General features: G+C 38.9%; 1 protein-coding gene and 1 pseudogene across 2 annotated transcripts in view; both read right to left on the bottom strand.

The window, feature by feature from the left end:
* LOC149221192 (uncharacterized) overlaps nt 1-14,934 on the bottom strand; it is a 311,552-nt gene that overhangs the window by 169,676 nt on the left and 126,942 nt on the right. The window lies entirely within an intron of this gene.
* On the bottom strand, nt 1,861-4,164 carry LOC149221193 (apoptosis inhibitor 5-like protein API5 pseudogene; annotated as a pseudogene).

Raw genomic sequence — 14,934 nt, 5'->3', positions numbered from 1 at the left:
ACAAATTGTCTTATTGACTCAATTAACCTAGGGCATGAAATGCATGCCTTGTCTAAAATAATAATAATAGATTTATTTTTCTTCTTTTTATTCATTTTGATACAATTATGAAGACCGATCTTAGTTGCATTCTCCAACACTCCCTCTTAACTAGGGAGTTATTCATAATTGTACAACCGATACAAGGTATTGAAATATGTAACTAGGTTCGGTCTTCATAAATGTATTTGAGTCACAATGAAATGTACTTATCAAGAGAATGAAGAAAATATTATTATTATTATTATTATTATTATTATGAGTTATTATAGCATGGGTTTCATGCTTGGGTCATCTAGTTTTAGGTAAAATCCCCATTGAGGACTTCTAGGATTTATTCTGAATCATTAGAGTCATTATCCATTAAAAGAGACCCTTCTTGGGCTTTTGAAGCAACAGAACTTATAGCTTGTTGACTTAAATGTTAAAATACACAGACGTATTTGTAATAAAAATTTATTATATATAAAAATGTATAAGTGATGGTTCAATGTTACAATGAGGGCCTGCCTTATATACCTAGGCAGGTGTCCCTTTATGAACGGTCATGTCCTTTGGGGACACACCTCTTCACTAAACTAATCACTAATTAATCATTGTTTTGATGTAGTGTTATTATCTATATTTACATTATTTTATACAATTTATGTTCATAACATTGCCTTCCCCTTCAAAAAGCTTTGTCCTCAAAGCTTGTTGATGAAAGGACTTGATCTCTTATCTGCTACGAATGTCTTCTTCACTTGACCGCTAATAATTTCTTCATTTGACCGCGTCATTTTGGCATGTGTAATCGTTGATAGTACCACCTTGGGATTAGGGTTGTTCCATTTTTTTTAATTATAATATATTTTTTTTAGAATATATATATATATATATATATTTTAATAATTTTTTTTTAAATATATATATATATATATTATTAAATAATAGAATTAATTAATTAATTAGAAACTATATATTATAATTATAATATAAAATATAATTATATAATGCAATTCTATATATATATATATAGTTTCGTTTTAAAAGGGTACAACGTACGAAGGTTGACTGAGCCAGAGCATTTGATGGACTACAACGTTTGACTGTAGTGAAAAAAAAATGCGTTGGACGGGTTTGCTGTCAGAGGGTGTCGGTATGTCAGCATCACATAGGGGTGAAGCCCGATTTCTTTTGCAGCGGATAACCCACATTTTGATCGAGCGGTGTATGTTGTTGACCGATCGTCACGTTTCTTTCTTACGACGAATGTGTTCAGGAAATATATGCATCAGACAAGGAAAGCAGAAACACAGTTGGCGTTTTGATGCAGTAATAAAAAATGGCAGCGTAGAGCAGAAGGTTGTGTTGTCGGCAAGGGACAGTGGACAGGAGACGACAAGGAGTGTGGGGAAATTGCCAGCAGCGGACAGGGGAAAGTCACGTCAAGGGAACAACTATCGGGACAGCGAACAAGGCACGCGACGGGAAGTAGGGCAGCGGATGGGAACTGTCGGGTGGAATGAAGACACGGATGGTGACGTTGCAATGACAAGCAGGTTAGAAGTCTGGAAGACAGCGGACAAGCTGTGGAATCATTTGATCTCTGTAATAGTTGTTGGAGTTGTCTTTAAAGAGACTTTTTGGAAGCTTTTCCGGTGGGTTTTTCCGATCAAAATCCGGCAGCAATTTATTGAAATCGCAAGTTTGATAGCTAATTTCTGCACAATCAAAGTGTCCCAAGATTTTTTCAGGGTGTTGAATCCAAAAATGCAATTAAAAAACCATTTTAAATAATACAAATCAAGATTTAACCCCAATTTTTTCCGCTGGATTCCGTCACCGGAATCTCCAAAAAGTCGCACTAAAGACAACTCCATAGTTGTTTGGCTTGATTAGCGACTTCCCAATCTTACGTCGTGGCATGTATTTCTTTAGAAATTGAAGAACAGACGGAAGAAGATGTTGTGCATCCTGAGGAGTTGTATAAGCTGAGCCTTCAGCTAGATTTTTTAACAGATCCAACTTTTTTTCCTGAGGAAACTTGTCAAAAATAGGAAGTATGTGCTTATTAAGATAAATAAGGTACTTGTTAGTGCTCCCCTCATGTAAAAGAGAAGAGCCATATATAGACAAGATAGCAGTTTGTCTATATGATCATTATCCGATTCATTGAAATGTGCATCCAAATCTGCTTGCCCTTCAACAATTTCTATAAGCTCCTGTGCACGTTCTGCTAGAGCTTTTTCACCAAAGATGCTCAGAGTCTTCAGAAAGTCCATAGACATCTTGAATTCTGCACTAGTGACAATTTGCAAACTCTTCTTAATCAGATAAGTTACATGCATTTCCATTTCCTCTTGTGGTTTCAATAACTCAGCTTTAAGGGGAAACACCTTGTCTTTGACAAAATTCAGTACTCTCTCACGAATGTTCTCATCGGAACTCTCAATGTGCTTGAAGAGGGTTGTTAAGGATGCTTTATTGTCCTGCCTTAAAAAGGACATTAGCGCTTTCTGCACAGCATCTCTCTCCAAGTTTTCCTCTGCTAAAAGGAGTTGTCCAAGCACATCAACAATCTTGGGGACATGCTCTAGTGTGTCCTTGCACAGAAGAGGAAGTCCAAGAATTGCCTGCACTCTAATCCCCAACTCATCTTCTTTACACAGATTGAAATGTGCATTGATGGCTTTGGCTGAGAGACTTGGGAAATACTTGAAGAAGCATAGAATAAGCTATTCCACCATCTACTTTGCCTTGCTACTTCCCTTTGTTGCTGCTATTATCCCAATGTAATCACTCTCATGCTTGGATTTTTCTTTGGCTTCATTGGGATGCTCCCTGTATTCATAGAGTTTCTCCATGTCGTTCGCGTCTTCATTTCTTTCAAATATATCTGGATGATTGTATACCTTTCTTAGCTGCATAACAACGTTGATGAGATCATCTCTATCTTCATGTGAATCTTCTTCATTATGATCAAGTTTATCTCCTCCATTATTAAATGTAATGTTTTGTGCATTATTCTCATCATTTTGATCTTGGTTTTCTTCCTCCTCTTTCCCATAATCCTTATCATCTTCCTTATTATCGATTTTTGCATAACTTTCCTTAAAACATGTTGTAGCTTCTGCACATGTCTTTTCTAAACGTTGAAATGCTTCTTGAATTTTACTAAACTACTCAACGCATTCAAAATGTAAATGTGATGGCATATTGTGCGGCGAACAACGTTCAAAGACTCACATGATTATATTGTGCGCCATGGCTTTGATACCACTGAAGCAATAGAACTTATAGCTTGTTGACTTAAATGGTAAAATACACAGAAGTATTTGTAATAAAAAATTATTATATATAAAATGTATAAGTGATGGTTCAATGTTACAATGAGGGCCTTCTTGATATACCTAGGCAGGTGTCCCTTTATGAACAGTCATGTCCTTTGGGGACACACCTCTTCACTAAACTAATCACTAATTAATCATTGTTTTGATGTAGTGTTATAATCTATATTTACATTATTTTATACAATTTATGTTCGTAACAGCTTTTGAATCATGTAAAAAAAATTATTCTTTATTCAAAAATGAATTTTGTCACCTCCACATCAAGTCGGCCTAAAGAAGGGTAATTCGACCTCACCAGAAGGCTATATATACAAGGTGTTGAAGAATGTAAGTAGGTTTGGTCTTCATAAATTGTACTTGAGTCAAAATATAATATATTTGTCAAAATAAAAGCAAGAAGAATTTTTATTATTATTGAATTTACTTGTTAAATCATGGGTTTCATGCTTGGATCAATTGTCATAGGTCAAGCCTCCATTGTAGGATTTAGGATTATTTATTTGAGTCAAAGTCATTTTGTTTATTGGCCAAAGACTCCTCCATCAAGTCTCCTTTATGTCGGCTTCAAATAGATCATCATCAAGTTGGCTACATTTAAATGAACTCAAGTCGGCGTCAATGGAGACACAACCCTTCAACGAGGTCATGTCGGCTTATTTACTATGGGAAACAACTATATATACAAGCCTAAGGTTTTCGCATTATCTAACCACAGAAGCTCAGGTTAAATCACAGAAATAATCTCGCTAAAGACAGATTCAGAAATCACAGTGGAGAGTTTCAGTGCTACCATAGTTTCAGGGTATTACAGTGACTACAATTTCGAGCTATTACAGTGACCACAGTTTCAGGCTATCACAGTGACTACAATTTCAAGCTATTACAGTGACCACAGTTTCAGGCTATTATAGTGATCACAGTTTTGGTGCCATTACAGTCTCGTTGCTATCACAGTTTCAGTGCTATCATATTTCAGTGCAAACATAGAGATGAAATCTCTTCACAGTGCCACAATCTCGGTGAAATCTCAGTAAAGGATTTCGGTGCCATGTTATCACGGGTCTCAGTGTAATTACAGTGGTGAAGATCTCGGTATCTTTACAGTGATGAAATCGTGATAAGGTCTCAGTGCATTATTGTGATGAGGTCACAGTGCAACTATAGTGGTGAGATCTCAATGGAATTACAGTGATGAGATATCGGTGCAACTAACAGTGATAAGGTTTTCACGCTAACAAAGTGACAAGTATTCAATGCAAACACAATGAAAGGAAGAAAAAACAAGGATGACTTGATGGAGGTAGTCTAGATTCTAAATTGTAAGGGTCATGGTCGTCTCATCTTGAATCTACTAAAGGAAGAATTTTGACTGGGTTTTCCCCTAGAGTGGGGTTTTGCCCTGGCAGCGTGCCTACATCTTGTGTTCTCTTTTATTTATTGCTTGGCATTAGTCTTGATGATAAGAAAAGATAATTCAAAAGAACAAATAATAATAATGAAAAACATCACAAGATAATGTCATAATAAGAGAAATCATTTAACTGCCAGTCTTTGGATTTCTCAACATGGTATCAGAGTAAGGTCATAATCAAAGGCAGTTAGAAGACTCAGTGAAAGAATTTGTTTGCATTTGTTTTGAAGAACATATCAGTTAGATCAAGACCCCAGCTTAAGAAGGAGTTCAGAGTTAGATAATTCGAATCATTTCAGAAATTGGGTTACTAGATTTTCGGTAAAATCACAGTCAAGAAAGATGATACTTCACTTAAATTACAGAGAAGGTTTCAAGAAGACAAATTAAGTGACAAGGTTTTACTTCAATGATATCTCAGAAGTAAGTACAGTGTGAAGTTCGGTCTCATCACATTGTAGAAATTCAGACAATAGGATAATATGGATTATCTTAAGGAATTGAGTTTGTAGTTCAAAACATCTTCAGAGATGGGGAGAAGTCACAGTCACAGTCATGAAGAAGAATTCGGGCTCATTGATATGTTGAAGCACTAAGTGCTGAAGCAGTGATAAGATAGAAGCAATGATATCTGTATACAGTGAAGTAGTACATTCAGTCTACAACTCGTTGAGGAAAAGGATCTCGGAAGCACTACCTATGGAAACCTACCAATGATCTGAGGTATCTATGACTACAAGAAGTATTCAGTTTGAAGAGAACCAGAAGTCTGTCCTATGGAAAGCACAAAGAACCAGCTCAAGGAACTCAAGTAAGTATTGTGATTTCTATGCTTTAGTCATCTAACATTGTGTTTACAGTTTCCAAGGAAAGCATCAAGTCCTATGAAACATTGATCTCTTAATCAAAGAAGTTCAAGATAAGTAAACTCGAGGTACGAATATTTATAAGATTTTATTATATCTAATCTTAGATGGTCCATATAATTCTAGTCTAGATAAAAGAACATACAAGAACCTTAATCCTTATCTTCTAGGATTTATAAAGTAATCTAGATGTTAAGCAAAATAGAATAACTTGAATCCATCCTTCATTGTTACATAGAAAATCTAGATTAAGAAATTAAAATCATGCTCTCGGTATCACATGTTTTGCTTGAGAGTATGTATTACAGGTATAAAAGATCATGGTCGAATACAAGGAGAACACTTCAAGGAATCCTTACAAGATTTGAACATCTCCAGGTATGCCTTAGACTACAAAACATTGATTTCTTTTTAATAAGTGTTTATTCATCTGATAATCTATTACTAACATCGTTATGTCTAGCTATATTGAATCATAATGATTCTTGTTTTGGGTGATTCATCTTTTGATAAATCTACCCTCCTCATATTCTTGATTGATTTTATAGAACCCTAGACAGGTTCTCTAGAAAACCCTAACCTAAGGGTATGCTAATGTTAATGTCTGAAACCCTAAAACTGCTTAGGGATATTGGGAAATGCTATTGGAAGTTTTTGTTGATGATGTCATCTCTGGGATTTCGGTATGATCATGAAAACCCTAACTTGTTAGGGTTGAAATGATGTTGTCTAAAATCTCGAACCTTTGAAGTTTTGGTAAAGTAGGGTTTGCTATAAATTGAAACCTTAGATCCTTAGGGTTTGGTTGGTCTATAAGAAAAACCCTTGTTATGTATTTAAAGTCCCAGGAATGAACCCTAGGTATGTGTTCATTTGCTTGAAACCCTAGCCTAGTCTAGGTCGGTATATGTCTAATGTAGTAATATTACCTAACGTATGATGTGCTTATGATATGCTAATGAATTCCTAGATATATGTGTTGACCTAAGTGTTAATGATCATGAGTCGTAGGGTTTGGAAACAAGCCCTAGTCAAAGTTTGATGGTCTAGGGGATGTTGTTTGGAAAATCTAGGGTTTAGCAGCTAAACCCTAGTAGTAGTTAATTTCTCTAGTATGTGTGATATGACAATCCGGAATCTATGAATCTATATAGTGATTGCTGAGAATTTGTAGATGGAAATCTAGGGTTTTACATCAAACCCTAGTAGATGCTAGTTGTAATGACCCACTTACAACTATAAATAAAATACGAATATTAGCATACATACGAGACCTCCATACGATAGCTACGTATGCATGGACCCACATGTATCGCACTATATATAGGTTGGTTACTACAAGGAGAGATATAAATTAAAGTAATGAATTATTATCGAAATAAATCCCTATGTCACCAGAATATCATATATATCAAATTAGGTAGGTAATACGTATACCACCTTAAATACACACACACACACACACATATATATCCTTAAACTAAAAGAAAATTATATTTAAAATTAAAATTAATAAAATAATACTATAAATTAATTAAAATTATAAACTAAATAAATCAAATTAATTTATTAAAATAATAATAAACTTTAATTAAATCAAATCCTACGTATTCAAAATAAAATCCATAAAATCAAATGAGATTTGATTTTTATAAAAAGTTACACGTAACAAAAATAATGACACGGAGATGGGAAGAAGGCAGTGGGCAGAGAAATAAAAGGGGAAGAAAATCTTGAGGAAGGGAAGGAGGCTGAGAAAGGGAAATTTCTGAGAATCTTACTTACTGAGAGGAAGAGTTCAATTGTTCTTAAGTTTTGGGCACGGGGGACTAGATTGCGTCAATTGAGCTGCACTTTGGGACTAAGTACCTAGGTTGTACCCAATTTGGCTGGGTGGTTTTGGTCTTTTGGTAACGGGAGCGGAAACGGGAACAGGAGCAATTTTGAGGCATCTTCAACCACAGTAAACTAGGTAAGTACTCAACAGCGAATCAATGAAATTTTGATGTTATGAATTCTGTTTAAGTTCTCAAAATAGTTTCCATATTTTGTTAAAGGTAAATGTATGAGTAAATCAGAGTCTTACATTCTTGTTGAATAAATTAGAGTTTTGCATTCATGTATGAGTAAATTAGGGAACCTTACACTAGTCATGATGTTGATTGAGCTGTGATTGGTTTTGATTGTTGGAAGCTCATGAAATCCTAGTAGGAAGTCTAACGGATGAAATTTGAAAATTGTTAGATATATTAATCTGATTTGTTTCTAGGGTTTTCTATATGAAAGATCATGTCATGTCATTGAAAGAATGTTGAAACCCTAGACATAATGAGTTTGATACCTTGATGAGTTGTGAATATGATTTAGGGTTTGTAACAAAACCTGGGCAAGAAGTTGAAATATTAAAGTATAGTTTCTTGCTAATTATGTTTGTAAAGTCTAATGCTTCCGTTATTATAAGAGATTATGATATGGCTAACTTCATGCTTCTATAGTTTTGGTTGTACTTTCTATCTAAGTTGTGAAAGTACACAATCTTCAAGATGGTGAAGATGTTCGAAAGAAAAGTTGATGTGATAAGCATGATGAAAATGGTGATGGTAATGATAATTCTGATGAGAAGGATGGAAGCCACAAAAGATTCTTTGATGTCGAAAAGAAGAAGTTGATCTCCCTAGATTAAGAGGGAGCCTGGATAGACGAAAGATTCTTGGTTGAGAAGAAGGGTATAGCATAGTTTTGATTGGAGAATGCATCTGAAGTAGGAAAGGAAAGTGTATGATTGAGGAATCTTTTGCCAAAGATTCTGTTGATAGTCCTACTATGTTGAGAAGCAACATCAGTTGTCTGAAAGACTCCGGAGGTTTGTATTTGATTATGTACATGTGAAAGATATTATTGATTGGGGTTGTGTTTGTACGGGTAAATCTCTCGAAGGTTTTGATAGCATGTTGGTTACCGATTAGTTTGATCGAGAGAGATTTGTTGTCCTTGATCTGCTAGAACAAGGAGCGTTGAGGCTTTGTGAGTGAAGCATTGCCTTGGAGGACATTTGGCTGGCACTTGGTGTTGATGTCTAGGTCCCGAAGTTGGGAAGGTGGTGTTGGTCATAGAGCTCTGACCTCGGATACACACCTAGATCCCTGGGTTGATGGTTAGCAAGCCTGATGGTACCTAGAGAGGCTGAAAGATTGAGTCCATATTAGTCCCACCCGGACAGATTGCCCTGATCAGGAATCTAGTCCGTGCAATTGCGATGCCTAAATTGTTGAGAGACCAATGGATAGATTGCCCTGGTCAGGAATCTAGTCCATGGCATTGTGGTGCCTAAACATCTTTGTAGATGATGTGTTCTGAGATCTTCCATGTACTCTATGGTTATATGTAAATATGAATACCTCCCTAGTTAAGAGGGAGTATTGAAGAATGTAACTAGGTTCAGCCTTCATAAATTGTACTTGAGTCAAAATGTAATATATTTGTCAAAAGAAAAGCAAAAAGAATTTTTATTATTATTGAATTGACTTGTTAAAGCATGGGTTTCATGCTTGGGTCAATTGTCATAGGTCAAGCCTCCATTGTAGGATTTAGGATTGTTTATTTGAGTCAAAGTCATTTTGTTGATTTTTCAAAGACTCCTCCATCAAGTCTCCTTTCTGTCGGCTTCAAATAGATCATCATCAAGTCGGCTACATTTAAATGAACTCAAGTTGGCCTCAACATATATGGAGACACAACCCTTCAACGAAGTCATGTCAGCTTATTTACTATGGGAAACAACTATATATACAAGCCTAAGGTTTTCACATTATCCAACCACAAAAGCTCGGGTTCAATCACAAAAATAAACTCGCTAAAGACAAATTCGGAAATCACAGTGGACAGTTTCGGTGCTACCACAGTTTCGGGCTATTACAATGACTACAATTTCGAGCTATTACAATGCCCACAATTTCGGGCTATTACAGTGATCACGGTTTCGGTGCCATTACAGTCTCGCTGCTATCACAGTTTCAGTGCTATCATATTTCGGTGCAAACACAAAGATGAAGTCTCACCACAGTGCCATAGTCTCGGTGAAATCTCAGTAAAGGATTTTGGTGCCATGTTATCACAGGTCTCGGTGTAATTACAGTGGTGAAGATCTCGGTATTTTTACAGTGATGAAATCGTGATGAGGTCTCGGTGCATTATAGTGATGAGGTCTCGGTGCAACTATAGTGGTGAGATCTCAATGTAATTACAGTGATGAGATCTCGGTGCAATTAACAGTGATAAGGTTTTCATGCTAACACAGTGACAAGTATTCAATGCAAACACAGTGAAAGGAAGAACAAACAAGGATGACTTGATGGAGGTAGTCTAGAGTCTAAATTGTAAGGGTCTTAGTCGTCTCATCTTGAATCTACTAAAGGAAGAATTTTGACTGGGTTTTCCCCTAGAGTGGGGTTTTGCCCTGGCAGCGTGCCTACATCTTGTGTTCTCTTTTATTTGTTGCTTGGCATTAGCCTTGATGATAAGAAAACATAATTCAAAAGAGCAAATAATAATAATGAAAAACATCACAAGATAATGTCATAATAAGAGAAATCATTTAATCGCCACTCTTTGGATTTCTCAACACAAGGCAGTTCGAATTCATTTGGAGCAATTCACACTCTCTCTCATAGTTTGATATCCTGAAGCTGGAAGCTAGGAAGTGCGAAGTTGGAAAAGAGAAGGAAAGAGGTTGGAAAGAAGTGCGAGTTTTTGGAGGAAGAAGGAAGACACCAAGATTGAAATTTTGAGCTATCTATCTCTCACTTTTGAGAAGTATCTAGGGAGATCGAAGTTTTTCTTGGTCTAGTCGAAGTTGTTGTTGCTACTGCTACTGGGTTGAAGCTACTACCGCAAGTTGATGTTGCTAGGTCGAAGTTTCTATTGAAGGGTCATCATCTGCAAGAAGGATTGAGGGCTAACTTGGTGTGGAGGAAGTCTTTGTTTAGGTCAAGAGTCTTGGATTATCTCAAGAAACTATTGAAGGAAGAATTGTTGATTGGGTTTTCCCTTGGATAGGGGTTTTGCGCTGGCTATCCGCCTACATCTGTTGTCCTTGTGCTATTGTTTTTGGTAATTGCTTGATGAACTAAAAGATAAAAGAAGAACATAAAGATAAAAGAATCACAAGTAGTTATCTATATAAGAAAATATTTTTTCCTTTCTGATTTTCTAACATGGTTTCAGAGCTAAGATGAAAAAGGAAAAAGCAGTTTTGAGTATCAAATGAAAGGAGTCTAAAGGATTGAGCAAGGGATCATATAAGGAAATATTATAAGGGAAGAAGCTCACTATCTTCAAGGACAATGTCTAACACAATAAAGAGTGAGAACAAATTGGAAGGAGCATCAAACTATAGGTCATGGAAGAAAAGAATTGACCTCATTCTTGAAAAGAACAAGGTCTTGGATTTGGTCAAAGGAAAGGTGAAGAAACCTACCGAAGATTCCAGTGATGCAGACAAAGTAAAGTTTAGAGAGACAAAAATATTGGCTATGACACTAATGGTGGAAAGCATAAAGGACAATCTTGTCCCATACATTTCCAATATAGATCATGGTCAAGAAATGTATGAAGCCTTATCAAAATTGTCCACTATCAAGAACATCGGTCAAGTAGCAAGTCTGAAGAATGAATTAAGAACTACAAAAATGACAAAGGATGACACTGTGGCTTCCTTCTTTGTAAGGATATCTAGAATTAGAGATGAACTTCAAGCCTGTAATGTCCCTTCCTAAATTATTTTGGAACAGGATTAATCTCTACATTTTGGGGCCAATTTTCGAGGTGATGGGGCGCATTCAATTTTATTAGGAAGCTAGACTTAGTAGAAGTTATTTCGGTGTGGTTAAGTTATACGTGGGAGGCACCCACACTAGGAGAATATCCATTCTCTAGTTCTATTTACATTGAGGGGAAATCGATGGTTGAGTGAGGGACCCATGATGGAAGGAAAATGGAGGGAAAAGTGCTCCACGAAATCTATATAAGGAAGGCAACTCTCCTCATTTCAAGATCTTTTGAGATATTGAACTCAATCTTAGTTGCTTGCGCTGCTTAGCCAGGTTACTGCATTGTTTAGCACACAAGTGTCTCCGAGCGGAGATCTCAATCCTTGCTTCGGTGGACTTCGAGCGTCAGCCCTAAGAGGGAGTTCTTCTTTGTCTCAGTTCATGGTAGCAGCAGGGAGATGAGTTACAGCAAGCTATAGTCGAGTTCCAACAGTAGGGAGACGAGTTACAGCAGTTGTAGTCGAGTTACAGCAGTTGTAGTCGAGTTCCAGCAACAAGGGAAGTAACATCGAGGAGGCCGAGTTACAGCCGCAGGGAAAGGAGAAGTAAGAGGGTCGAGTTACAGCAGCAGGAAAATAACAGCAAGGAGGTTGAGTTCCAGCAGCAGGGAGAGTAGCAGCAGCATAGAGCAGGGAGAGTAACAACAACGCAGAACAGGGAGAGTAAGAGCAGCGCAGCCATTGGAGTGAGATTTGTTGGGGCAACATTATCCCGGGGATTTGGAGCTGGGGAGCTGGGAGATCATTTGGAGGGCCATTTGAGGAGGATTGTTGGAGTTGGGAGTGCATAGATTGACAGGATCATTCACAGCAACATAATTCGTATTTGGAGGAGGGCCAAGCTATGAAGGGTCAATTTTTGAAGGTTGGAACCACGGGAAACCCTTTCTGCGATTTTTTTGGGTTTTTGGCAAAGGAGTACGCTCCTAATTTTATAGAATTTTATGGGTAGATCTGAAGGGTCAAACAGGGGTCCCAACTCAGCGAGCAGCTAGAAGAGCTATGGGGAATTTGGGCCAAAATTCCGAGGTCATCATTTGGCCAATTCCTTCGTGGGTTATTCTGGGTTTCTTGCATAGAGGTTGGGATTAATTTCCCAGAATTTTCTAAGCAACGGGGAAGGCTCTAATAGCAGATCATTTCAGGCAGCAACACCTTTCTGGGCAATAACAATGCAGCTCTTGGCCGGATTACCAGCAGATTTGAGGAGGGTGTTCCATTGTTCATTTTGGGCTTTTGCTAGCTTGCCTAGAGCAAGCCCAGGTGCACACATTCCAGCACCTTGTTGTACACCTCTTCCCATTTAATAAAATGAGTAGACAATGCAGTTTGGTTGCCAATTTTGTGGTTTGATGGTCTGATTTAATTTTATGGTGTTGTTTTTATTGTTCGCTTTGCATAGCACTATTTTTCCTAGTTTGGAACATTACAGTGGTATCAGAGCATGATCTTGGCCCAGCTGTGGGAAATTAGCCAGAAGATCATGGAAGCTTTGGGTATGAGTGCACAGTGACGGGTGAAACCGGAGACAAACCCATGGCTCAAGGGAAATCCAATATGCAGAAATTTTGGGGTAGAATTCATTGGGATGATGAGAGGTTGGCCCAGTTGAGGAGAGACAAACCAAACCCATCCTCACCCTTACAACAAAGACATTAGAGGTGAGCAGGTCATGGGGGTGCAGCCATCTACATCAAGTGGGGAAAGCCGACCAAATCAAGGCACCAGATCTCTTGAAAAGGAGCAAGCAGGACAAAGACGATTAGAGGGTGAGACCAGGGGGCGCTTTTGCTAGTGGAGACTTGGCTTTATATATCAAGAGCCCAAGGAGGAGGTTGAGCATGATGTTGAGAGCCCACAAGATGGTGAGGAGCACATTGATATACCCGGTGTGGCGCAGGAGTCACTTTTATTAGAGACCTCTTTGATAGCCCCAGTTCACACCTTGGTGGAGAGGATAGAGCCTACACACATAGAGCCATTTGTTGAGGGGATGCCACCCATGGACGAGATGCCAATAGTTTCTGAGGTATCTGGAGCTGTGACTGAGTTTATAGGTGATAGATGCTCACGGCAGTTCCACCAGTTTCAAACCAACCTTCTAGCATTACAAAGGAAGGTCACGTTAGTGCTGAGGCTATTTTGTAGCAGAACGAGGAGTTGGAGGGCATGAGAGCGGTTTGTGTCGAGTCCACAGCCAAATTGACTCATGTTGGGGAGCGGTTGGATTCCCTACTAGTGTAGCTAGAGTGCATGTTGGGGCGTGAGAGCAGCCCTCTTCGGGCATAAATAGACGAGGTTGGCAACACTGTTAGGTTACCTTGGCCCATTGGACAGAGGGAGACAGAGCTACCTACTCAGATTTCATCTATTGACCAGGATAGCGAGATGAGACGACCTGAGTTGCATATGGTGCAACAACTGCATGCTAGGGTTGTTCTATGTGCAAGAGTTCATGCATTCGATCCCTCTCTTGGGATTGGATGGCGAGAGATTTTGAGTTGGTAGCCTGTGGAGTGGGCTATGGAGATGGTGGTGGACCTAGGTGTAGCTCAGCAAGAGCTTCCAGGCACTGGGGATACCGGCAATGCAGACTAACATTGGGTTCCCGGTGGGACTACCTATCATTTCCCAGGTATGTCAGTTGACTACAACCTGGATGGTATAGTTGACCTAGCAGTTGAGCGTGCACATTCACTAGGGGAGTCTCGGTCAGCACCAGTGGCCAACTAGTTTATGGATAGACTGTTTTGGTTGTCTTGGTATGGCATTTGTACACGGGATCACTGGGTGATCAGCATACTCTGGCAAGAGTTTGTCGGAGGAGGTGACATTGGAAGGCCACCACACAATGCCTTGTATGGAGCTAGGGATTCTTCGCATCTGTGTGGGACACAAAGGAGTAGAGCAGTGATGGCAACACTATTGACACTTGGGGAGATTCACTTCTTGGGTCCCTTTGGGAGGACTTGGAGGGGAGGTCCCCTCATCGGAGAGCATGGTGATGCGATAGTGGAGGTGATGATACGAGTTGGATGCAAGCCGACACATATGAACACAGCGTTAGGCCATCTCATTCAGGGACAGGTAGGAACATCTAGCGTGGAGCAGTGGTCTGTAGGTGGGCATGGAGATGCATAGGGGTGTGTCGTAGTATGTTGGACTGTGCTATGGAGTGGGAGTGCCTAACATCGCATTGAGTACATGCGGGGAGTGATAGGTACAATGACACAGGCGAGACACAGGACGATACAGGATGGCATAGCCGTCGCCGAGGATATCCAGCAGTGTACAGTGGCATGTCCAAGAGTACTGGGATGATCGATGGTATGCAAGGGTGTATAGTGTTGCACAGCGAGGTCTTGGAGTGTTGCCTCCAGGGAGACCCTTGGATGGAAACACCAGGCATACCTTTGGGCGTAGTTCACCCAGGATTGACGGGGACACAAATGAGCGATA

The sequence above is a fragment of the Pinus tabuliformis genome, chromosome Q (genome assembly GCF_031772625.1).
Source record: "Pinus tabuliformis cultivar Carrire ecotype Pingquan chromosome Q, CPIR1, whole genome shotgun sequence".
NCBI lineage: Eukaryota > Viridiplantae > Streptophyta > Pinopsida > Pinales > Pinaceae > Pinus > Pinus tabuliformis.
This window is presented reverse-complemented; position numbering and strand designations above follow the sequence as displayed.